The following is a 27,194-nucleotide window of genomic DNA, read 5'->3' on the forward strand; positions in this document are numbered from 1 at the left end:
AATTCACAAATTAGTAATAGAGCACCAGAGTAGATCACAAATAAATCCATTTCAAAGGAAAATATTTTAAAATGATACCTTCCTTGCACCTGCAAGAACAGACTTCTAGACTCTTGGGATGATTGCAAGCTACTTAATGAACAAGCATGTAAGCAAAAGAGGGTAGGCTAGGGACTGGTTCTAGCAGTTGTTTTGTATTACTTAGTAAAAGAAAGATCAAGACCACATCCTACAGTCTTGGGTGGTGCTTGGACATGTCAGAGTACTTTTGAATGTCACTGTATGCGTTGCGCCTGCCTGAAGCTGTCCTGGAGCCTGGCTGTCCTTTGCCCAGCAGGAGGAATCACTATTAACACCTGTGCAAAGTGGGGAACCTGCAACTGAATCAGAAAGCTGATGTTTCAGCCTTGGTGTCAATGCTCATTCAAGGTATGCAATGAGGGAGGAAGGAGCATCATAGATGTTCTTATTTCATCCACCCAAATGACTCAGCTTCAGAAAAATCCAGAAAGGCTTCTAGGTCTTTTCCCCAGCTCAGCTGCACTGGAGCAGGCAGAAGAAAACAAAGGACTGAAGAAGAAAGCAACTAACTGCTTCCGAGCTCTTCCTCTGCCACAGTGATTACACCATGGTATCCTTATTGCACGCCCCTCTACTTCTAGTCATGTTCAGTTAGCCCAGATTAAAAACCTTTGGACCTATGTCTCCCCAGCTTGGTTCCAGTCATTTAAGCAGCCTTGCCTTTTCTTTGAAGGGCAGTCCCTGGCCAGGGTAGGTGTGCTGGATGTTCAGGTCAACGTTTCAAAAATATATTTCTCTTCCGATACCTGAGGTTCTCACATTTTTAAATGCAAATTTGCCTTCTATGCATTTGGGCAAGATGCAACTTTCGGTCCTGTAAAATTAACAATGAGTATGCTTGGAAACAACCAGATCACTGTGCTGCGGCTGACTTTACATGCAAGCAAAACTGTCAGAGGTCAGTGAAGGCAAAGCAGGGTAGCACCTGGTAGCTCAAGGTGCCCAGCTGCATGGAGCAGGCTGGCCTGCTGATGGGGGTTCCTTAGTTCTTAATCCTAAATCTGTCCCATGTTGGGATTATTTTTGTTGGATTAGACACCAGGCAAGGCTCCGCACTTGTGTGAGCTTGCTCTACCTTCCCCAGGATTGTCCACTTTTGCTTTGCAGAGGTCTCTGTCCCTATTGCAAGTCCCTCCTCCCAAATCTTGTGGTTTATCTAGTACATGTTCATTATTCTTTTGCTTAAAGGTGTCCTTTGCTGACAGGATTTATCCATAGACACCAAGATTTCCTCAGCAGGATAATGAAAGTGGTTATTGTTTTACTCCAGCTCTCTTTCCTTGCGGTTATCTTAGATCTTCTGTCACTAATTCTTCTCCTCTGCCTGGCTGAAGGAGAGACGAGTGTTCATCTAGTTCCAGTCTGAAGGGAAAAAGCCTGGAAGTAAGGAGGCAGCATCAAATGATCACACTTCTGACGACTGCTCTGACTTTCATGAGCAATCCTCTGGCTGTATGTCACTTTGGCCTAGAAGAAGCACCCTAGCATGGGAAAGTCCTACCACTATTGCTGCACCACAGTTCTCACAGACACACAGACATCTGGGCACAGGGCAGGGATGCTGGGTCTGCAGAGAAGGCTGCTTGCTACATCAGCCAGAATTGAAAGGGCGCTATTTTGCTTTCCTGAACTACAATTCGATTTTACGACTCCTGATGCACTAACTGAGGTTTGGTATGTGACTGATGCTGCTGCTAGGAGTGAGGGGAGAACATGTGCCTCAACTAACTTCATCAAACTTTATGAAGTTCTGTTTGGAATTAAAAAGTTTTATTTAAGGTCTATGCCTGCATTTGCTTTCTCAGAATTGCTCTAGGCTGCAGAGAGGATAAACCCTGAAGAAGGGAGTGGGAGAAGGTGCTCGGAGCCAGAGCTGCAGAGCTTGCCAGGGTCAGGCAATTTTTCACGCAGAACCAGGATCAGTCAGGGACACACTGAGAAGCAACGATCCAGCAGAGCTGGGCTAGAGAAACGCCGTTAGTGTGGTAGCTTAGGACTGGTGAAGCAACCATGGTGGTTGATAGCACAGAAAGTGGGCAGTGTCACCCAGGAGTGGCAGGCTGAGGGCACGGTGCATGGCATGCCCAGCAGTGCTGCGCTGCATTGTTGGCAGCACACACAGGAGCTGGCGGCACGCCCAGGAAATAAACATCGAAAGATGAAAGCAGGCCAATGTGGGAGGTTAGCAGCCTGCTTCGTTTCCAGCCTCTGATCACCTTCTTCCAAGCCCTGTTTCTTCACAGTGTTCCCTTGTCCTCCCACAATGAATGGATCATTGCCCTCTATCAGGAAAATGAATTGCCTTATGAAAAAAGGGATTGCCCAGATGTTTCCCCAGAGAACTGCTTTGCATTCAAGGGTGTGTGCACATCCTGAGAAAGGAGGTGATCTGATTTCTTTTAATAGACTCATTGCAGCCTCACAGTCTGGAGCCTCCACAATTGCCCATGGCCTTCTCATATCCTTCTCAGAGTCCTCCTGATACAGCTCTTCAAGATGTCCATACCAACGCATTAGTACAGAAATACCACAGCAAGTAGCATCATGCTTTGAGGTCTCAGTGTTGGTCCCTTGCACCAATGCTTCCTCCCAAAATCTAAGTAGATCCCACAGCTGTGCGGGTCAGGCTGGTGAAGCCTAGGGATGATAACCACCAACTGCACAGTCTCCATCCTGCTGGGCTCTGGCTACAGCCTAGCTCTTCTGGTATTAAGAAATCTTCTTCTTGTTTATAGCAAGTAGCAGCCTATTTTCTTTCTTTTCCTCCATCCTATCATCAGATCCCCAAAATGAAACATACGGTAATAAGAACAAAGCAGCTGATTATTTCCCTCTATTCAGTTACTACTTCTTTGCCCAAGTAGCAGACCAGAATGGCAGGTGTTTTCATTAGATGAAGACGACTCTTGCTGAACCTTAATCCTGACAAAAATGGTAACATCAAGAGGATTTGCTCTATGAATAAGAAGAGAGATAGCAAATCTGGGGTTTTATGTTACTAAAACTTTATACTTCTGAGAAGTTTGTAAGTATCTAGCATAAAAATATTTACTACATACTAGAAAAGAAAATGGGAGAGCTCACTCCTCCCCCCTGGTGGGATGGAGGAATCAGAAAGATACAAGTGAGAAAACTCGTGGGTTGAAATAAAGACAGTTTAATAGGTAAAGCAAAAGCTGTGCACGCAAGCAAAGCAAAACAAGGAATTCATTCACTACTTCCCATCGGCAGGCAGGTGTTCAGCCATCTCCAGGAAAGCAGGGCTCCATCACGTGGAATGGTTACTTGGGAAGACAAACGCCATCACTCCAAACGTCCCCCCCCTTCTTTCTTCCTCCCCCAGCTTTATATGCTGAGCATGACGTCATATGGTATGGAATATCCCTTTGGTCAGCTGGGGTCAGCTGTCCTGGCTGTGTCTCCTCCCAACTTCTTCTGCACTCCCAGCCTCCTCGCTGGTGGGGGTGGTGTGAGAAGCAGCACAGGCCTTGACTCTGTGTAAGCACTGCTCAGCAGTAACAAAAACATCCCTGTACTATCAACACTGTTTCCAGCACAAATCCAAAACATAGCCCCATACTAGCCACTATAAAGAAAATTAATTCTATCATCCCAGCCAAAAACAGCACAAAGATAAGTGATGCTTTTGAAGCAAAAGCTCTCAGGTGATGTGGTGATATTAAATGTTACAGAATCACAGAATGGTAGCGGTTGGAAGGGACCTCTGGAGGTCATCTTGTCCAGCCTCCCCCGATCATGCAGGATCAGCTAGAGCTGGCTGCCCAGGACCATGTCCAGATGGCTTTTGAATATCTCCAAGGATGGAGACTCCACAATGTCCTTGGGCAACCTGTTTCAGTGCTTGGTCACCCTCACTGTGAAAAAGTGTTTCCTGATGTTCAGGCAGAACATCCTGTGTTTCAGTTTGTGCCCATTGCCTCTGGTCCTGTCACTGGGCACCACTGTAAAGAGCCTGGCTCCGTCCTCTTTACATCCTCCCTTCAGATATTTGTATACATTGATGACATCCCCAGAGCCTTCTCTCCAGGCTAAACAGTCCCAGCTCTTCCAGCCTCTCTTCATAGGAGAGATGCTCCAACCCCCTAATCATCTTAGTGTCCCTCTGTTGGACTCTCTCCAGTAGCTCCATATCGCTCTTGTACTGGGGAGCCCAGAACTGGACACAGTACTTCAGGTGTGGCCTCAATAGTGCAGAGTAGAGGGGAAGGATCACCTCCCTCAACCTGCTGGCAACATTCCTCCTAATGCAGCCCAGGATACTGTTATCCTTCTCTGTGGCAAGGGCACGTTGCTGGCTCATGTTCAACTTGGTGTCCGCCAGGACCCTCAGGTCCTTCTCTGCAAAGCTGCTTTCTAGCCAGTCAGCCCCCAGCATGTACGGGTGCCTGGGGCTGTTGCTCCCCACGTGCAGGACTTTGCATTTCCCCTTGTTGAACTGTTAGACTAACTAGATCCTGGCTCTGCTGGCTCTATATTTATTTTGCCTGTTGTTACTACTTGTTAGCTCATTCTTTCTTGCACTGTTTATGTAGGACTGCCAAGTGGCAATTTAGCTGCATCTGTGCTGGGTGCACATGAATCCTTCATGAGTGCTACCCAGTTCTAGAAATGTAAATTCACACATTGGCCTCATCAGTATCATTTCGAATGCAACTAACATCAATTATGTATGTTTCATTATATTTTTCATCCTCTTCCAAGGTGCAGAATTGCTTATACAGTGTATTATTTCATCTTTGGGGTTTTTGCTGGTGATGTATATGCTAGGCTGTGTTCTGTATGCAGAAGTATTCTGAAGCTGCCCCTTCTCCAAGCTGAATGAGGCCTGCTACCTCAGCCTCCCCTCACAGGGCAAGTGCTGCAGCTTCCCCGGGACAACTTGGTGGCCTCCCCTGAACTCACTAGTTTGTTGAGGTTTTCGTTGCATTCGGACAGCCAAAACTGGACACACTGTTCTACATGTGGCTGAGTAGAAACAGATAATCACTTTCCCTGGCCTCCTGGTGGTACAACCCAAGACGCTCTTGGCCTCCTTTGCTGCCAGGACACACTGCTGGCTTGTGGCCAACTTGCTGTCCACCAAGACGCCACATCCTTTCCTGCAAAGCTGCTCCCCAGCCCACCAGTCCCCAGCCTGTACTGTTGCAGAGGGCTCGTCCTTCCCAGGTGCTCGACTTGTTGAATTTCCTTGCATTTGCCCTTGCTGAATTTCATAGACTTCCTGTCAGGCCCTTCCTCTAATCAGTCGAGATCCCTTTGAATGGCAGCTCTGTCCTCCAGCATTTCCACTGTCCCACTTTGGCATCACCTGCAAACTTGATGAGCACATGCTCCATCTCCTCCTCAAAAGCCCGCAGTGTACAGATGCCTGGGGCTGTTGCTCCCCACGTGCAGGACTTTGCATTTCCCCTTGTTGAACTGTTAGACTAACTAGATTCTGGCTCTGCTGGCTCTATATTTATTTTGCCTGTTGTTACTACTTGTTGAGAAAGATGTCAAACAGAACTGGCCCCTGCGGTACTCTGCTTGCTACTGGCTTCCAGCAGAGTACAACCCATTGACCCCTACCCTCTGAGCCTGATGATCTAACCATTTTTTTCCCCATCTAACTGTCCACCCTCCGTACTGTAGCGTCCCAGTTTGTCTGCTAGATGCAGAAAGATGAGATGCGTGCTGTTACTTGGAATACCAAGTTGTCTTTTTGTACCAGTGCAGCAATGAGCGATTCCTTTGATTTGATCAAATATACTTCATCTGTACTTTAGCCAAGCAACGAATTTGCTCTCCATTATACGGAGGAAGGGAAAGGAGAGGAAACTCTTTTGAACGGGCTATTACTCCCTTCCAACAACACCCACTTGTCTTCAAGAGTCTCAATTTGTAAGCATTTAGTAGTCCCTTCTGCTTACAAGGAACCGTTTGACTTCTTCAAAGATAACGCTAGGGCAGCTGGAAGCGCTACCCGAAGGCGCAGCTGCCCCAGCAGGTATGTCAGCCAGCCACGGAGCCGTCTCTTTGGAAAAGAAAAAATTCGCACTCGGACCGCGCTGGGGAGCTGCTCTCAACACTCCTGAAAAGCTTTTAAGGGCTAGCGGTGCGGCGGCGGGGAGCAGAGCCGGGGCCTGCACCGCCGCCAGGCCCGGGCAGCCGGGCTCCCCCCAGCCCGCTCGCGGGGGACCGGCCGAGCCCCGTCCCGGGCCCGCGCTCGGTGGGATTTCGGAGGCCGAGCGAGGCACTGCCTCCCAGGGGCTGTCCCCGCCCGGGCTGCGGAGCGGGGTACGGGGAAGGCCGTCCCACAAGGCCGGAGCGGCCGGGCACGTCTTAACCGGCGCCCGCGGGGAGCCTCTCGGCCTCCGCTGCGGGGAGAAGCGCCGCGGGCGGCTCCCGCCGGCCTGCCCGCCCCCGGCCGCCACCGCCGTTCCTATTCTGACGCCGAGCGTCACCGGTGAACTTCGGCCCGGCGAGCGGCTTCCGCGTGCTGCGGGAACACCACGGCCCGGCGGCCGAGCACGCGCGCCCACCGGGCTCAGCGCGGCGGTGGGGGGCGGGGCCGGGCCAGGCCGCGCTGAGCCACCGCCCCCCGCCCCACCGGCGGCCGCCACCGCCCCCTCCCCCGCCGCTTCCTCCCGTCGGCCCCCACACCACGTGACCCAGCCCCTCCCCGCGCCCCTCGCCCGAACCCAAAATGGCCGCCGGTGAGCCCCTTCCCAGATTGGGCATCGTGCCCGACTCCAAGATGGTCGTCAATGGAGGGTAGCTGGAGACATCCTAGCGGGTCAGTCCGAACGCTGCGGCCCGGTAGGCTGGGCGATGCCCCGCCTCAGCCAGCCTGCCGCTCCCATTGGCGCTGCGGAGGGCCAGGCCTGCTCTCATTGGCTAGCGAGGTGTCGCTCCCGCTCTCTCCGCTCCAGGGCCCGGGGAACTATTTTCCATTCGGCGGAGGGGGGCCCGGGAGGGGGCTGCGACGGATCGCTCTGTCCGCGCCGAGCGGCAGGCGGCGGGCCCGGGCGGGGCGGCGGAGGATGCTGCGGCCGTTGGGGCCGCCGGGACGGCGCTGAGGCGTCGCTGTCCCCGCCGCGGCGCAGCGGTAGGTGCCTCCCGGTCGGGGCTCGGGCTCGGCGGACGGGACCTGCGCCGCTCGCCCCCCGGCGGCGAGAAGCGGCCGCTCCCCACCGCGGCTCCGGCCCCGCTGCTGCCCGCCGAGGCCGCGGCTCCGTGAGGGAGGCGGGGAGCTGCCGCCGTCGTCTCCCGGCCGCGGGCAGCCAGCGCCCGAGGGAGCCGGGGGAAGGGACGGGGCCGGGCGAGCGGGAGGGGGAGGGCTCGGCTGCGGACTGCCGCCGCGGGGCTCGGCCGGGCCGGGGCGCGGCGGGGTGCCCGCGGGGGAGAAGGCCGCCCTGGGGCGGGGTGGGGGGACAGTAGGGGGGGCAGCTCGCCGTCCGGCCACCCTCCTGAGAGAGGCGGGGGAAGCCGGGGCTGGCGTTTGCAGCGAAGCCCGGGGGGCTGGGGGTTAAACCTGCCCCAGCCCGAATCCGGTGCCAGCACCCCGAGGCAGTCGGTCGGGGGGTGCCCAGTGTCGGGCAGCTGGCGGGACGGCAGCGCCGGGCTGCGGCTCCCCTTGGGCTTCCAGGTTAATTTTGAAGCTGGTGCAGGAGCGGAGGGGTTTGGTCGGCGATCTCCTGTAGTTGAGTTTGCACGCGTGTTTGTCTGTATGGAAATCACCCTTGCAGAATTGCCATTAAAGAGTCTTCAGGGCACACAGCCTACTGTTAACCCCTTCTGTGGAGGGGGGTACGTTAAACATCAGGCTGTTTCCCTCATGAGCACTCATAAAAGTTTGAAAGTCGTCTTTATATGCATCTAACTCAAAGTTATGAATGGTTTCTTGGAATTGTAGAAGCAGTAAATCGTGTTATTTCTGCTGTTAAACTTTGTAGTTCAATACTTGCACTGAATCACAATAGCTTAATCCCGTGGAATACATTTCTGTCTCTGATATGTTTGTTTCATCAGGGTTGTGTATCATCTGATCATGTATTCTTACCAACACAGCATGTACAGTAGTTACACTTCCATTCCCTGAATGGAAGCATTCCATTACTGAATGCTTCTTTTCCGCCCCCCCCCCCCCCCCCCCCCCCCCCCAAAGCTTGTTGAAGTTTTCTGCAATGTTTCTATGATTGTAAGCTATAAATTTTAGGCTAATCATCATGTGGGGTACCGTATCCCATCATGTGAGGTGTGATCCCTGGCCATGCCACGCAAACCCTCTTATGACAAATACAGCACTTTTCCACTGAAGCTAATTCCAGTATGGTTTGTGAGTTTGGTAAAGATATGGCTTTTCTCACACCAATTGCAACAACTTCAGGAGTGCTTTTGTTGTTACAGTATGCTCCTATACAAGAAAATATTTTGGGGATAGATGTGGGCCAAGTGAACTATTTGCAGGGAGATGGTATGAATAGAAAGTACTACTAAAGCTTGCATTTATATAACATTATTTGAAAATAAATAGGTTCCATAAATTTGTATGGAAGTTGACTGGATATCATTTTAAATTGATCTGCCTCCTTCAGAAGACAGGTGAACTAAGTATGTGCATTGGAAATCAAGATGAGAGTGAAAATCTTGAGAGGCTTTTTTCCTGGCTTTCAAACACTGTGCAGAAGACTAAACTGCATTTTCATGGCTATCTAAATACTTCAAATACATTTGAGTGCTCTGTTTTCTTGAGTTTTTACTTTATCTTAACATCTTTTGTCTAATTATTTTTTAAACTTAAAATTCCCTTAGAGATGAGCAATTGCCTTTCAGGGCACTTCCCCCTCCCCCTCCCCTTCTGGGTGAATGGCAGAAAAGATCCTTGCGTGGTTGCAAGTACCACAGTAAATATTTTACTAGGTTTTAAGTGTGTTATTATTTAAAATGTAGCTTTAGAGTAGTTTCACTTTAATAATTTTGTTAATATCATATGAGTTAGGACCCAATACTGGAAGGACATTGTTCGGTTGTTGGACCCTTTAGTGTGAACTTCTTTACAGTGTCAGTGTCTTAATGTGCCTTTCTAGAAGTGCTTTTGTTTTTATTATGGGATTGTACAATGAGGGTGTAATTCCTAATTTCCTTTCATGTAAACCCGGTTAACTTCAGTTTAGGGATGTTACTCCAAGATACAGGATGTACCAAGATACAGTACTCTTACAAAAGAGACTTTTTAGTCCCATTCCACCCCACAAAGTGTATTTGTGCAACGTGGAGATTGTAATTTGTGGGCACCAGAAGTTTTGAGTCCAACGAATTATTGAGGAGGATGGAATGTCCTTTCATAAGTCCATTTCAGGAAGGGAGGTTGGGGTTGTGTCACTAGGTAATGACCATGGAGTATGTCATAGCCCCCAAATGCCGTTTGCCTTACTCAGATCTCATAACTTTTCTTCTGAGTTCGAATCTCTCATGGGCCACTGTGCACACAGATGACATTAGGTCAATTTTGTAGTTAAATTGTGTTATATCCGTAGAAATCTTGAGGTGTGGTTCACACACCTCAAGATCTTGTGTCGTGCAAGTTTGTGCCATTAAAGGCACATTTTGATGTAGGAATGCCATTTGACGAGGTTACTACAGAGATATTGAAAGAAGGCAAGTTTCCAACTTAACAACCTCCTAATTCATTCAGTTGTCAATCTGTAACCACGATATTCAAGTGGATCTGGTATCAAAGCAATAGCCTTAGCATTAGGGTCTCTGTCAGAACAGATTTAATTCTGTCTTTTTGTGGGTTTTGTACATTAATAACTATGGCAGAGTGAATTAGCTATGCTTTCAGGGCGTATTCTTTGTCAGTCCAAAGCAAACTATAAAAAAGAGGAAACAAAACAATTTTGAGACCTGATGGACTGAGCTGCTGAAATCTGTTCTGATTTTCCAGTTGGTCTAAATGTCTTGCATCTACTCTGGTTTCAGAATTGCATTAGTAATACAACCAACTAGTGAATTCAGACAGCTGGGTAGCATGCAATAGCTTGACGTGACTTCATATGTATGAGAGCATTGGAAAAATGGCTGGGTTAGTCCTCGGAGGAATATCTAGAATTTCTCTTCTATTGCTCTTTTAATGATGGCAGGTACATCTAAGAAAGAGAGAGCAGATGGAAGGGATTAGAAATCCACTGTGTTCTATTAGAAAGGGTTTTTTTAATCTTCTTTGAAACATGTGAAACCTGTCACTCTGTGGCAGGTTTCTAGAGATGACTGTTCATCAAATTTGGTGTGGCAATTCACGTGTTTCCCTGATGGACTAATAACCCAAGATGGTATAACGTGCATTTTTCTAGTCTCATTCATTATGTTTAAAGTTAAGAAAGAGATGTATTTTAGTCTAACCAAAGGATAGTGATGATTGCTGTTAATAGTTGTAAACCACCTTGTCCTGTGATAGCCTGTTGCTAAATAGCTCAATTTTTGGCATATACTTCATGGGATTCAGATGACTCCATGTGACTTCCATACAGTAGGTTTATCTATTCTTAAGATTTAGTTAAAGTGGTGATGTTTCATTTACTGCTACAAATAGTGAAAACAAATGTAAAATCTAAACAGGATACCTTTTTCTCCACTAAAATGTACGTTCCTGACTTTGTAGAATGAAAGAAAGAACTTTTGCTGTAAAGGCTTCACCATAAACTCCTAAAATGTTGATTCCTGTTCCAAAATATTGGAATAGGCTGGCTAGTTAATTAATTCTTGAGTAGCTGTCTATTTTAGCCTGATTTCCTTGCCTCTTGTTTCCCCAAGAGCTATGCTTGGTAGTTTCTTCAACCTTAAGGGGAAATTAGCACTTAGTATTATGTTGTGGTATTTATGCCTAGAGGTGTCATTAAGGCCACAAGGTTTGGTTGTGTTGAGCAATATGCGGTGCTTCCCCTCCATCTGATCATGGCCTGCACTGTATTAAGATGCCTGCTGTCTTCTAAAGATGTCTACCTAGTTTAAAAAAATGCATTTTGATTTATGGGGCTTGGGGTCAGAAGGATTATCAACTTTTCTGATACTGTTAACCTATACATTAGTTTGAAACAAACATGCAATTGCTCCATTAAATAAGAAGTGCCCTGAAACGATATGTATTTGTGTGGTTTGGTTGTTGGACAGCTTATTTTAATCTTTGAGCTATATCTAGTTAAAATATTGTATTTAAAATTTAGTAAATGTATGCTATACCTTCTGGAGCCCTTATACTTTGTCAGCTCTATAAATTAACTCTGACACACTGAATATTTTTCACCAGCTAACGTAGCTGTTAGTTAAGTTAAATAAAGGAGAAAAGCCCACATGCTCTCTCCATGCATACAGCTGGACATCTCTGTTAAATTTTTCAACAAAAATGAGATTTTGATTGCTTTTTAAAGCTTCATGAATACACTAATTGGTGAATCATCTAATGTGCAGTTTAGTTTCAGGAAATATGAAATGGCTCACAAACTTCATGGTTATAGGATTATGCAGACCTTCTGAAAATCTCAGTAAGAAAATGTGTGCAGTGGTGGTGGTTGATATTTTTGGCTGTGAGAGAGGTTGGCTAAAACTCAATGTAGTTATGCATAGTCTGCACTAGTTTATATGGTAGAAACTCCTTTAAAGAATTATCTGGAAGGAAGAAGAATAATTTTACAGGTTTATCTTCTCTTGGGACCTTATCTAGATTTTGTTAAAGAAGTTTGCAGTCAGGAACCTCTTCTGGATCTGAAACTGGTCCTGAACTCCTGAATAAAGTGGTAGTTGCTTTTCACCCTGTGCTTTTACACAGCCATGGTTGTTGAATTCTTCAGCCTTAATGTTGGACAGCTGCAAAACATTTAAAGCCTATATTTGAAAGATTGGGATAAGAAGGAGGGGGAGATGGAGGCTGCCCAGATAAATAATACTTCTTGAGGACTCTGAAGTATTTTCTTTATGTAGCCATATACGGTGTGTTCCTGGCTAGCTGGATACTGCTTGATTATGTACTGTGTTATCAGCTGAAGTATTTAAACCAGTAGTCCCTTCTTGTGAAAGTTTGGGTCTGTACAGTAGTTGAAGAATCAAAGAGGTCAGGAATTTGCTTTTCTTTTTGCTGCAGCAGAACAAGAAAAATTTCAGTGCAGTGCATAAGGTCTCTTTGTCAACTCAAGGTTTTCATAATAAATATTCTTGTTGTTGAAGATGCATGGAGCATTCTTAGAATATTGTTGTGTTGCAATACATATTGCAGTACTTATGGCGAGCACCAGTTTCTTACAGGCAGAAGCTTTTACAGTGTTTGGAAGTGCTTCAGCGATTTCTGATTGGAGTATATTTACAGAGGTGAAATTTGAAAGATTGTTTAAAAATTTAAGTACAGTAGAAGCAATCGAAAATAGTTTTCTGCAATACTAAATCTGATAACATTTTTGTTTCTCCTCAGCAGAATGAATTCTGATAGTAATTCAACAGTCACCGTTGCTCCCAGATGAAATCATTTGGGCCTCATTGCTTAAGGCCCAAATGTCAATCCTAGGACTAAGAATTGTAATTCTGGGATAAAAAGGTCTGGCATTTAGCACCTTTTACATATTTCCATTAGACTAGTAGAGACTCAAGGACTGCAGTTGAAGGAATTAGGCTTGATCAAGACTGTGATTAAAAACTGATCAAGATAATCTCTTAGAATATTTGGCCTTTAATAACGAAAACTTAGGTTGTAGTGATTCCTTATGCCAGTTTGACTTAATTTTCTTCATGGAACTTGGCTAGCTAAGGATGAACATGTTTAATAGGGCAGACCTGCAAGTACCCTGTTTCTTGAAAATAACTTGAACACCAGACTTCCATCTCCAAGATGTCTCTGACTTCTGATACCTTGAATTCTGTCTGCTTAGGTACATCTGCTTTTATATCTAACTATATACTCTGCCTCTGTACCTTAGATTTTTGGTTTTGCAGTAAGGCCTGTGCAGCAGAGTCTGATTTACTGACTGACTCGCTTATGGAAAAAGTTCCCATTACTAAACTTTGTTTTTGGAGAGCTTTTACATTTGGCCTCTGTGAAGAAGGAAGTATTTTAATCATTCCACTAGTGCAATAAGAGGTCTCTTATTCTTTTGAAGTAGCATATGGATAAAGTGAATTAATTTTAGACTGCAAATTATCTTTAATCTTCAATTGACTGGAATCTTTGTGTGATAGATTTGGTTAAACACTTATACTGCTTAGTTGATGCTTTGTTTTCTTAGATCTTTAATTTTCACATTTCTGTTGGGGAATGGTGAATTACATACTTTTTTTAAAACATGTATTAAACCTCACTTGGATAGAAAGTGGAATTCAATTAAATATACAAATAGCATTTTAAAATTGGTTTGTAGTTTATTACCTCAGATGTGCTGGATGAGTAGATAAACCAGCAATTTTATCAAAACACATTTTTTTATTTAAAATTTACTCAATAAGTTAAAATTTCTATTCACTTGTGTCTTGTAGTATTTTAGGCTTCGTAGATCTCATTTCTCATTCATTGGTCTTGCTCATGGCTTGGAAGAGGAAAATAACTATGTATTTTTAAGCTACCAAACAGTTGTGGTGGTAAAATTATTAATACTTAAGATTGAGAGGTCTGGCTAAGAGGTTATCTTTACTAAAAGAACATTCCTTTCAACTAAAAGCTAGCAGTCTGTGATTGTTTCCAACTCCCCACTTCCAAGCTAGGATAATACCGGGTGTGCCACTCCTCTAGGCTCCACCAGGAGCCATCTCTCCATATTGTCATGTTATTTACTGCTTGAGGATCCTTAGAATTGTGGCTGTTTAGCAAGGGACTTAAGGAGCCCATTCCTCCCAGGGATGGGTGCCTGGCTTTGTTAACATTGAAATGATTGTTTTTCCTCGCCTTTTTTTTTCTGAAATGGTATATAGGTTGGGTCTCTGTGATCTCTTGGCAGACAGCCAGGAGAGATGCTGTCAATGTTCTCTCACTGTGATCGTAGTTAATAAAGCTTCTGTCTGACCTGTCCTAAATTTTACCTGTGTTATTACGCACTTGGAGTCCCCAGATTCTCTGACACAGTTTCTCAGTTTTTATTCAACCACTTTGTTTAATCCATGATGTTCTCCTTTCTTTTCTGGGTTAGTTGGTAATGGTTTGTTGAGGGGGACCAACTTGCTGAGACCAACTCATGAGTGCTGGTGTTGGCCTAAGAGAGTGGGCTGGGGTGTGTGATGGGACAAGAGGGTGCAGAAGTGTGATGGTGTTGTGTTGTCCCTTCAGACTGCAGTGACTTGTTCTCTTTTAAGTCTGTCTCATCTAGCCACACCCTTAATGTAAGAAAAGTCTCTTGAATCCAGTGAGCAAAGTTTCTGCTGCCAAGATCTCACTGGGTATTTCTGCAAGTTCTCGCCAGTGGCTTAACTCCTTTGGACATTCAACATTCTTTGGCAACAAACATGATCTGCTTTGATTTTGCTTTATTTTTACTTACTTGTTTATTTATTAATAGTAGGTCAAGGCCTTAATGCAGATTGTCACAATGCTGGGTAGATTTGGATATAAATTGGATTTAAAGTTTCAGTATCAGACCAGCTTTATCTTCAAAAATATGTGTTTTATCTACTGAAGAAGTTCCTCACAATTATTGTCCTTAAGATCTGGATGCCTTATTTGTGGAAGCAAGAAATTTGACAACAGGACCTCTGGTTCTTACAGATGTAAGACAAATTATATGTAATAGTTTCGATTAAGATTATGAGATTAAAATTTTTGTTAATATAATATTGGAGAATGCAAAGGTACTACCTCTGGGTTTAAGGCCCTGAACTGCAAAGTACTGACTCTGGGAGAGGATATCAGGGATGTGTTAATGAATAGTTCACCCGTTCTTATATTTGCTGAGCAGCATGTATTGGCCAGACAGGTTTTTTACTAGGTGTACCCTTTGATAGTCTGGGCTATTCTTATGTTACATCCCATTTCCGTGTTTCAGGAGTGCATCGTCTGCCTGTTAGTATTTGCTGACATTATTAGCTTACAGCCTGGTTTGGCAATTAACAAAATTCTGTCCCATCTTGGATTATGACATTGTGATTGTTGGTTTCTTTTGACGACTTAGTTATCTTTAGAAGACAGTGTTTGAAATAGACTTTTGGAGAAAATCTACATTTATTCTGGAAGCTTAACGCCTTGTGCACTGGTAAAATTGTAGAAATACTGATTTTTCTAATTCCTATTCACTTACTCACTTTGAGGATGAAAATTCTTTTTTTGTTCTTTATTATAAAGATAACTTAGCAATTAGTCCTTCAGTATGACAATTCCAAAATAACTTCTCCTGTGGTCTTCTATGGTGCTTTCATGGCTCAATTAAAATGTTTGCAAGTTCAGTAAATCTACACGGTAGTCTATATTGTAGAGGTATTTTTATTGCCCGTTGAATTGTATTCTAGCAAAATTTATTTGTATATACAAGGACTCTTTCAGATTGACCTGCTGATCTACTGTTTCCCTTTACTGGAACTAAAAAGAGAAAATCTGGGAATCTGTCAGAAGTTTTAATTTTTATAATGCTGAAACAGTTGTGCTATAAGAAGTGAGAAAACTTCTTTGCTTCAAGAGTCTGGGTTGACCAGTGTCAATTCTCATGTGCAGATGATATGGTTTTGTTCTCTCAAATTCCTTGGGGCCTGAAGCATCTGTTAGAGGATTTAGCATTTTTGTCGGTAGAACTGTTAGACCTTATATACATATGACGTGGTTTTGTTCTCTCAGACTCCTTTGGGAGTGAAGCATCTGTTAAAGGATTTTCAGTGTTTTTGTCAGAAGGAATGTGACTAAAATTCAAAACTACCAAGTAATTACGCTCACCTATAGCTCAGAGTTGCTTATGTAGATGACTGATGACCGCTGCATTGAACAAGTTTTCTATTTTGATACTTGTCTAACAGTTGTGAACAGAATAAATGAGGTTAGGGGCCTTAAGGTCCAGACCAGTAGAGTAATTTGCGTCTGAAAAAGTAGTAGTCATCTTATATTTTAGATTAAGGTTTGGACTTAGATTCAGTATGGCATGTGGTTTTGGAAAAACATTTTGTTCTATTGTAGACCTTAGAAATGTATGTAATTCAGGCAAAACTGACTTTTTGTTGATTAAACTTATACTTGTTTCCAGGACTAGGTCTGGAAGCCAGCTTCTAGGGGCTAACTCTTTAAGTGGTCTGAAAGTTTGAAATCTCCCTGCTTTTGTGCGTTGTTTGGTTCGTCCCTTCCCCACATCTATTGATCACTGTACTTTTTTTGGTGAGTGCTGTTTGGCTTTTTTCCAACTAGTTGTGATCAGAATTTTAAGAATGGAAAAAATTAGCATAGTAATGTATCATCAGTTGTCTTTTTGAGGCTATCTATATTTAACTGATACTTGGAAATCCTTGTTGGTAGTGAGCTCCAGAGGAACTTTACAGCCCTGTTTTCAGCAATACAGTTGGTTTATTTGGGTAGAAAATATTCTCCCTGAGCATCATAGATGACAATAGATAAGCTGAAGATTTGCAGTTACACCTATTTTGTAAATGGTTCTTAAGATATAAATGACTTTGGTCTTAGTCCTGTAAGTTCTTGCTTATAGGCTCAAAAATTATCATGTTATGAAATCATGTTTTGTTTCAGTTATGCAAATAATTCCCTTATTTTGACTGTGTAGCAGTAGAAACAAAGACTACAAAAGATCTACATAGCGCATGAATTCTATAATATTTTTTAAACTTTAATCAAATATGAGATGAATCAATTTTGTACCATGATAAGCCAATCATCTCAATGCTAGTGAAGTTAACATGGCACACTAATAGTATATCTATGCGTGATTGAGGAATATGTCATCCCTCTACTTGCTTTAAAGCCTGTAATAAGTGAAAAGAATCTTGATTTGCCAGTTTCATCGACAGAGGCATGTATAATTTCACACAAGTATCTTAATGGGACACCTGTAATGGCATTTTCTGTTTTCCTGAGAAATACAGAGGCATTAAGATTTTTTTTTTTCCCTTTCCTCATAATCCCAGAGAGCAGTGAGTAAAGCAAACCTGAAAATTGTGGAGAAAAGAGAATACTGTTACGTAAGGAGATAAAATGCCATACAGCTGTGGTTTACAATTTGTTCATTACTATAAAATTTGATAAAATTGTATTTCTCTTTTGTCAAACAAAGCATTGATATTAAAAAAGTTTGAATCAGCGAAGATGTGCAAAGAAATAGTTTTGCCCTTTTTGTTATGCAGTACAAATCTAGAAAGAGGCTAGTCTTGTTCAGGGTTCGTTCTCAATATTTTCCTGTAAACTCACCGCTTGAATCTCATTTTCTGAGTTCTCACAAATGTTGGGCTTGGTTTCTTCTGTTACAGACTTGCTTTTCTTTGTACCATTAAGTTATAGCTCTAATGCCAAAAAATCTACTTTGCAATTTAATTTTGGCTGACTTGAAGAGGGTCAGTAATTATAGTTACTGTTTCCAGCAAGTTGAGTTTTTCCAGCAGTCTTTCTATGAAGAATGTGACTGTGGATTAATTGAACATAAAAATGAGTCAAAAACTCTTTTATGCCAAAGGCAAACATAGGAGTAGGTGCTAGTAAGGTTTTCAAAGCTCTGTTACCTAGGTAATTTATAGATCTACTGTGAGCTGTTGCTCAAGGAAGTATAAAACTGATTTAATTTATTGAGAAAGTTGTTGGGGTACAGCTTACTTGTAAAATAGATAGCAATTTTGTGGAAGTTTTTTGATTTTCATTCTTAGAAACAAGTCAATGTCGAGGCATTTTTAAAGCCTACTGCCTCTAAGCTTCCTGCCAACAGTGAGCTTGTCATCTCTAAAGCATGGTACCCTGTCTTTTTTCAAGTTATTCTGAATTCAGAGAGGACAGTAAGTTAACAGTTGTTGATTTAAGAATATGCTGACACCATGGATGACATAGCTAACAGAATTTCTTCTCTTCTGCCTTGCTAGTTTATGCGCATTCCTTTAGTGTCCTGGAGGGGCTGAGGAGGCAGCAGTGGTGCTCTGCGGCATCCGGATGACGTACTTTAGTCATTGAATAGTGTGTGATAGTATTCAGCTGATGCCTGTCTTCTGAAGGATATTTTAGTTCTGCGTTTCATTAATCACTGTAAGTTTTCCTAATGCTCAGTATGCACTTTTCTTTTATAAAAACACCATAGTACTGGTATAAGGAATGATCTAGAGGGAAACACTTCGCAAATGTAGCTGAGTTTATTAGCATGGAAAAGTAGTCTTGATCTTAGCTGTCATTACTGTGCTGTCAGAAACCCTCATGGTTTGCATATAGCAGGAGTTATGATGGTGTTACAGATATAGCTACATTGGCAAAAATTCTGGTCTTTGATTTGGGACAGTGATGAAAGCCAAATCAGGAAAAGAATGTCAATGCACAAAGCTACCTCTCTGTTACAAAATCTTACTAGGTAGGCCTACCGATACAGCACCATTTGCAAATCCCTTAAGTATGGATGAATCCAGTGCTTCTGATCCTTGTTTCCTACTCATTTAGCTTTGCATGTGTATTTTATAATCTTTTTACTAATTTTGGGGTTGAACCATGTATTTGGCTTTAACGGGAAGTGATTGTACTTCAACATTTGAGGCAGCATAGGCAGTTAAATGCCTCTATGCAGGAGCTAAGCCTGGGGCTCAGATAAATGCATGTAGAAAATTGCTACTCAAAAGGCTTTGCAAGCATACCTATCCTATATGTGCAGGAATTAAGTAGATAGGAGTAAACTGTGTATTCATGTACTTTGGTTGTCGTATGGGAGCGCACAGAAAGAAGATAGACTTGAGCCTCCTTGGTGAGGAGCAGCAGCAAAGGAGTGCATCATAAAGTGAGGGAGGAGAAGGAGGTGAAATCAAGTTCTGTGCATGTGGAGTCTGCAGAGCTGAAGCTTGCAGCATGTCAGTAGTAGCATGACTGCTGGTGGTGGTGATACCAAATTTGTGTGCGATCCCTGGGCTGTAATGTAGTGCCAACTGGTGGTGCTGTTAAAAGAATTATTGCTGCTTTTGCATCTTTCACCCCTCTTGTCAGGTAGAAAGGACATATGACCATGGAAATCTGTTGTGGGGGAAATCTGTTGAGGGAACATCCCCCAAACAAACAACCCCCCCTCCTGCCCCAACAACAAATGACCAGTATTTGGACAAAGGTGCAACTTTGGACCAGGTGTAGCTATATTGAAAGGTATTCCAATTTTAGGCTGGCTGTGTGTAGTGCACTTCTCGAGGTACTTCAAATAGCTTTAAATTGCCCATAGTGGAAGTTGAGCAATGGTAACTGGAAGTAAAGAGTTAGTGGCCATGTCTGTTTCTGGTTTTTCTTATATATGATTTGAGGTTAAATAGGAGTCCAGGACTGCTTGGAAGAGAGGCAGAAGAGTGAAGAAAAACCTCTCCTGGTCATTGTGTTTTCTTACTGTTGAGGTGGGGTTTTTCCACTCTTCAGACTCTTTGAGGGGTCTTATCTGGTCCTTGTGGACTTTAGCTCCTGCTTACTGTGGGTCTAAAAGTCCTCCATTTTCTGTAATAACTTAAGAGAATATTGTGTTCTGTATATGTCCATGTTGCTTCACTTTCTTGTTCGCTGCCTCCACTCAGTACTTCAAGGATGGAGTATACCATTGTACAAGATCAAGGCTGTTAAGTCTTCCAATTCAGTGTAATATCTCTGAGGCTTGCAAAGGTCGCTCTGATTTGCCTTTCATACAACGTTTTCTGGAGAAAACAAGATGGCATAGTGTTAATGTTACCTGATCTCAATGAGTAAACAAATAGTTGGAATTTTTAGAGAGGAAGATAGTTTTATTTGTGTTTGCTGGATGATCCTGCTCTGTCATTTCACTGAACCTGGCATTGTCCATTACACAAATAACTCCGAGAGCGTCTAGTTGTTCGCCCATCATTTTGCAAACTCTTAATGGACAATTTGAATAGTTGCGCTTCTGTATCATTGACAAAGTGTCCTATTTTATTGTGCAGCTGTAAACTTCTGTAGCGAAGTGCATTGCTGCATAAGTGGGAATGGGAGTTCACACATGAGTCATTGTTCCCACTGGTGTTCTTCCTTCATCTCTTACTTCCATAGATAATAGGAAGTGTTAGAAAATTTTTAAGAGATGCTGTATTCAGTTGTTTATAACTTTGCTGAACTCTAATCTTTTGGACTGAAATACTTTATGCCTTTTCTTTGTCTTGAGTTTAATTTTGTTTAAAGCTTTCAGCCAAAATTCTTCATCTGTTTTCAGAAAAAAAACCTAGAATAATTGTCTGTGCCGTTTTTTTTATGGCAGTCTCTTCTTTGAAATATTGTAGTGCACCTCTGAACTGGAACAGGTACTTGAAATTTGTCAGTGGGTGACCTCTGGCTGAGATGTAATGTTTTAATTTTATATGAAAATCTGCCAAAATTGAGCCAATTCTCTTTTTGAAAATTTGTGATCTGGACATGGCAACATTTCCTTGTGGAATTCCGTGGAGACTGTCTGCACTCTGTGTGCTCAGCAGGATTTTTCTTTCAAGTACATCTCTGGACTGCAGTAAGCTGTGCGGAGCCTGGGAACCAGAATTGTCCCAAGTTAATTGAGGGGGTTGAGGGGGCTCTTACAGCACAAAGCCAGGTGGGAAATCTCCGTGAGACAGCCCTGGCACACATCAGCTCCAGAATCATGGACTCATTCCTCCTCCTTTCCTGTCCCATCAGCTCCCCAATACCTGCAGACTCCAACCAACACCTGTACTCTTTACAGTGATGGCTTCTCCTGTATGCGAAGATATGTTACTACTGAGCATAACAAGGATGCCACTCTTCATACTAGTGTGTAACTGTGGGTTGTAGGGAGCGTACTCCATCACTTCGTATGAGCAGGGTATACGCATTTGATCAGTGCTGATTGCTGTGCCAGTCATCCAAACAAGCTCAATCTGATTCTTTAGAGACCTTAACAGATAAAATCTGGAAAGACTACTGAGACAATGAACCTAAAGGCTTTTTTCTTCAGGAGTTCCGAACTGGACCAAGTTTGGTTGTACTTCTGTAAGGGTAGCAGAAGATATTCCACACGAAGTCCACACTTGCTGAATTTATAAGATGAGGAGGTGGTGGTGGTGTTTTGTTGTTTGGGTTTTTCTTAAGACACCTGAAATTTAACTTTTTGGTGCAGTTTTCCTACAACAACTTCAACTTTGAAAAACTATTTTAGGTAGCTACCTGGGCTATGATATTCAGACCAAATCAGTAAGCTGCAGAAAGCCACTGAATGTGGTCTGATAATGGGAAGCATTAGGTGATGGTAACAAATTATTTTTTTTTTTTTCAAAGGCATATCCCTCTTGTTGGGAAGAAGACTTTAAGTCCACCAAGTAGGTTAAATTTCTCTGCTACTTTTGAGGTGGCTAGTTCAAGCTTTAAGAAGGGTGGTCTTGCCTGTTTATACTGTACAGCTTAAAGTACCCTTTTTTAATGCATTTCCCCTGTAGCAAAATCCATGTCAATTATGTAGGTGGCTGAAGTTGTGTGAGAGAACCTTCACTGAGTTTTTTTGCTGGCCCTCCTCTGAACTAGCAGCAGAGCCCACTGCGGCAGTGTGAACTTCACAGGAAGTTAGTACCTGATTGAGCAGGAGTTTCTTTTCCATGTTTTTTCAGTATAGGAGAGAACAGACAGATTGTGCTGAAACATCTTCCAGTCTGGCTGGTTATCAGAACTCTTATGAAGGTAAATCTTCATTTTTCTTCAAATTGTGATAGATTTTAAGTTTCCTACTGGTTATTCCTGTATGCCTGTGTGCCACTGATGCCAGTGCTATCAGAAATTTGCAGTCTTATGTACAACTCAATCACTGGACAGTGTTCTCTGGTTTTCCGCTCCTTCCCCTCACCTGACTGGTAGACTCCTACCAATCTGTAGCAGAAGAGTTTGAGATCTGTGTGAAGCTGCATAACTGGTTTTAGTTATTCAGACCCTTCAGCTTTATCTAAGGGTTTGGGGGGGTGCTCAAGCTGTGGCTAATCATGGGTATGTCAAGAAAATTTCTTAGTTTTCATCTATGAATGAGAATTTGGAATTCTCATTCTTGTGATCACCATGCATGTTTTCCATCAGGAGCTCCTGGCCACTATGAGACAGTAGCTAGATGTGGAAACTGCCACATGTCTCCTAATGATAAATTGAGGAAACTTAAATTTCTACATCAAGAATCAAATTCTTTTTCATCATGGAGGATACTTAAGGATGATAGCTTCCTGAAATAATTTATTGAACAAGTTGTCCCTGTGTCCTTGAAAATGTTTATGTGGATTGTCTGGTATTTTAAGTAACAGTTGAACTGTCTTTTTGAAAAAATGAAGAGGAATAGTTCTTGTATTTTTATGTTAATAGTTTTTCCTGTTAACAGTGTTATGGATCCTGTATCTTCTGAAATGTATAGTATTTTTCTAGGGGAGTCTTAGTCTGAAGGCTTCATTTTATCTTTTTGCTGCACAATTATGACTTTCATTTAATCTTTCATTTAATAAAACATGTTTCCTGGTATAAGGAGAATGGCTAAACCAGTGTTAACAGCTCACTGCTGCTAGTAGAGATGGGTCTTCTCCCTTTCTCTCTTTGCATAAGACCCTGGAGCTTCTCGTACCCTCACGCTGTCCCTTGTTTCTTCTGGCTTCTTTTTCCTAGCTGAAGTGCTGTTTGTCTGTCTGGTGCTTCCATTAATTAGCTTATAGTGAAAATAGAGGTCAGATGAATGTTGGAACTGATGCAAAAGCGTGGGAGGGAAACAGGAATATCCCTTTTAATTGCAGCAAAGCAATGGTAGGTTAGTTATCATGGACTATCAACATTAGAGTGCCCTGGCTATGGCTAAATTCTGTTAACAAGAAACAACCTAGAAAGACCTGTATTCTTCTGTTCCTTTCATGCAGGAGATGGTAAATTATCATCTCAAGCTGATATGGTGAAATAGCATTAATCACTCACGTTGTTGTGTTTTGGGGTTTGTTTGGTTTTGTGTGGGGGTTGTTGGTTTTTGGTTTTTTTTTGTGGTGGTTTTTTTTGTTGTTGGGTTTTTTTTTTTTTTTAATACCTGCTCTCTGACAAGTTCATCATCCAATAATCATTGTCTGATTTAGGTTTGGTCAGTTTTATGTGGTGCTGCAAACTCTTCTGCGTGAAATGCAGTCTCTTAAACCATTCGTACAACTGAATCTCTACTTTCATAGATCTGATTAAGGGCAAAAGAAGATTATTAGTTTTATTAGTCTCGTGCAGCTGGTGGTGCTGTTGTAAAGATTCATTTTTCTAGTCCATTCCTTTACTGCATCTTCTTGGAGTTCCTGCAGCCTATAACTTACGCTTAACCGTATCAGACAGGAGCCCATAGATACTTAGTGACTTTCCAATACTGAATGAGCTGTTGTGCGTGTTGGGTATTAGAGTGGTATCACAGGTTAGTGAGTTGCCTTTTTCAGATAAGCCATTTTCCTATTGATTAATAGGAATGCGCATTACCTAACCAGTGGGTTATTGGTCTATGACCAGGTCTTGGTGCAACAATCCTTAGTGAAAACCGGAGTCAGCTTTAGGATTAGATAGATGACATCAAAAGGCAAAGCATTTATATATTTTATTTTCGGAAGAATTTAGAAGCTAACCAAACACGTACATTTTTCTTAGAAAATTCTCATCCTGTGGGGGCTCACTTTCTTAACATACACAGGTGCTTCTTTGCTGGAATAAGCATTTCATTCAAATAGTTTTGGTGTAACTGATTGCATTATGTAAGGCCAAGAAGGAATATGTAGCCACATCTTGACAAAAAGTATCACTTCCTTTGCATCTTACTATGCAGTAGGGTCCAGCTCCCTAAAGATAAGATAGTAACATAATAATCTAGTTAACACCTCGGTTGTAATGGACTGAGGTAATAGATGCTCTTAAGAGGAAAGACAGACCTGATTTTCTTATCAATGATTGTTCAGTCTCTCTAATGCATATCCTGTGCATATAGTCAGTCTTACATTTTTGACAATGTGAAGAGTTAGATTTTTTGCTTGAAGCTTTTATGGTACATCCTGATACTATGTTTTGAATCAGAGCATTCCTGTTTTGTATGGCAGAAGAAAAGTGTTACTTTTTTTTTTTTTTTTAAATTTAAAAACACAGAAGTGGCCTTGCTCATGAGTAGAGACCAAGAGAGCCTCTAAATTTACTCATTAGTCGTCTTTGTGTAAAGGTGCAGAATAGAAAAGGAGAGCAGGTATTGCAAAGAGCTGGATCCTTTACTGTGCTGTCACTCTAAGAAACATTTTTTATTGTTAGAGCAGTAACTCTAAACTTAGTGATGTATAATCTCATTACCCTGAGCTTTTTAAAGATTGCTAATGGATCTTTGTATTAGTACTGTTTAACATCACTATTAGTTAAAGGAATGGTGCAATTGTTTGTATAACATGTTCAGTGAAAAACAGAGCAGCATACTCCATGGCTCTTAGGGTGAGTTTGTTCTAGTGATACCAGTGGTTTGACTATCAAGCGGTTCCATTACAATCTCTTGTTTTCACAAACACCATAATTCTGCATTAACGCTTATTGATTGAAACGCTTATTGATTGTATTGATTCATACAGAGACTATGTACAAGTACTGACTTTGCCTTTTAACACTTCTAAATCTCCAGTTAAGTTATGGAAATATTCGTGCTACCGTACATTGTTGGAATTCTTGACTAGCAAGCCAGAAGTAAAACTCCTAAAACATGAAACTTGGCAGAGGCATAGATAAAGTCTCTGCTGAGCACTTTGCTTTAAAGAAATTTAGTTCTGACTTTTCAATATTTATGTTTAAACTGTCTTGCACAAAAAAATTTAAGTCTGAAATATATTGATGTATATATTTTATATGTATTAATATTTATAGTTTGTATGTGTCTATATATATAATTAGACACTTGTTGGTTCAATAATATAAAACTCCGCTAAGCTAACAAACTGATATATTTTTTTCCCTTACTCCTAAGAAGAATCTCCCTACCTCAGGGGCTCAGCCTGCAAGGCTAATACTTTAAATTTTTTTACTTAAATTTTAATATTGCGAAAAAACAAAGGGCAGAATTTCAGAAAGCTTCAAATTCACTGAAATCATGATTCCTAGTAGAGGTCAAAATATGTTCTAAGTGTACTTTTGGAAGTCCCACTTGAAGTAGTTCGTGCAGTCTACTGTTAGCTAGTTTCCAGAATGCTGTGAGGTTTTTGTTTTGTTTTGGTTTTTTTACTTTTCCTTAAAGATGCACTGTAATTTACTATGTATCATAAACTATCATTGCACATGCTTTATATGTCCAATATACAGAATATCCAGGATAGTCTTAGTTTTGATTTTTCTGGCATATTAGTCTGTAATTTTAAAGTTACAATAACACCTTTAGTTAATTTTTGGTGGCATTTGAAAACCAAAATTTCGATTCCGCTGAAATTTAATAATAGCATTGATGTTGCAGTTGGCCGTGCCGCAGCGTGACCCTGCACAGCACGGCTTGGTGGGCGCTCAGTGGCAGAGCTCGCAGGTACAGAACCATAAAGCATGGGTTCCTGTCAGCTGGAAAGTTGCAGAAAAATATTTCTGATAGCTCTAACTGGATATAGTCTAGGATAAAATTGCCTGTGGATCAAAGTGAAAACATGAAACAGGCTAGACCTACTTACTGGCAGCCTTCCAGCTGCTTCTCCTTCTTTGCAGGGTTTATATTCTTTTACCTACCCCAGCCCAGCCTAGGGAACCAGGTGCTTGCTGCCAATTAGTCTTGTCAGGACAGCCCAGAGCTTCTCTTGACAAGCCTGACTGCTGACAGCAGCTGTGGGGTAGTCTTAGGCAGGATTTTAACTCCTTCCTTGCCAAATACTTCACAGGTTAAATCCACGGTCTCATTCTGCAGTTATTCAAATATGCTTCTATTTTATGAAAACATGTTTTATACAGAAACTGATTTAATATTACCAGTGGTGCTATAATGATAAAGTTTACTTGTCAAACTTCTGGCATGAAAAAATGGAAGTTGGGAGTTAAATCATTATGAAGGTCACTTTATAAATTTGTGGATGCTATCAGAACCGTCCATCCCAGGCCACCTTCTACTTCATGTAGAGCGTAGCTGTAGCTGGATAAGACACCAGGCTGGTCCAGCAGTTTTCTCCCCAGTAGCCTGAAGTTTAATCTCTCTTCAGTATTGCAGTGGCACAAGGGAGTTTGACCAATTTACAGGTCATCCGTTAATATAGTTGTACTATAAAATATAATTAAATGTTTCATATTTTTAAATGTTTCAAGTAATTTATGTTGCTGCAAAGAGAAGCTCATTTTTAGTTGTGGAATTTTCCTGAGTTTTCTTGTCTCTTATGTGTGTGTATGACCTTGCTACTATCAAGTGCTTTGCTCCAATAATGTTAGCAGTGAACAAAAAATCCTATCCATAAAACCTCAGTGGGTTTTTTATTTTCATAAGAAATGGAAGATTTATGAACTGAGCAACTCATAGTGCAAGAGATTTTTTTTTTAAGTGCATGTAGCAATATTTAGTCTTCAGGTTAACACTAACTTCATAATTGCAGTTCCTAAGAAATCACAGCTTAGGCTGTCACTCTTCTCAGTTGTTGTGGTTCTAGAAACGTTTGAACTTTTGGGTCCATTTCACTCAAATTTGAAAGAGAGGTGGCTTTTTTAATATGTCTTGCAAATTGCATGAATAGCAGTACTGCTTTTTCCTATGTAGTCACCATTGTAGATACATCACTAGAGAAAGGCAAGTAGAACTTTGTTTTTATCAATTTTAAGAGGTGGCAGCTAGCTAGTTTGTATTAGAGAATATGATCTTTTGCTTGGTCAGATAGAAGGGAAACATGGGAAGTAGCTGGGTGCATGAGAAGAGCTCTGTGTGTAAAGGAGATGCTTGTAAGCTGGTGTGGGGCAAGGGTACTATGGTGAGGGAGAGGCATTAGGCAGGCTGTTGAGGTTTTGAAAAATGTAGAGAGAAGAAATA

At 42.2% G+C, this 27,194-nt stretch overlaps 1 protein-coding gene across 2 annotated transcripts in view; it reads left to right on the forward strand.

Annotated features, from left to right (window-relative positions):
- Positions 1-7,146: 7,146 nt before the first annotated feature.
- SOCS5 (suppressor of cytokine signaling 5) overlaps positions 7,147-27,194 on the forward strand; it is a 31,188-nt gene continuing 11,140 nt past the window's right edge. Inside the window, exon 1 of one of the 2 annotated variants that reach the window (XM_050893826.1) lies at positions 7,147-7,189. The gene's annotated coding sequence lies outside the window, so the exon portion shown is untranslated. The remainder of the gene's footprint in view (positions 7,190-27,194) is intronic. The other variant, XM_050893827.1, reaches the window with a different exon arrangement.

Source organism: Gymnogyps californianus, chromosome 3, assembly GCF_018139145.2.
Source record: "Gymnogyps californianus isolate 813 chromosome 3, ASM1813914v2, whole genome shotgun sequence".
NCBI lineage: Eukaryota > Metazoa > Chordata > Aves > Accipitriformes > Cathartidae > Gymnogyps > Gymnogyps californianus.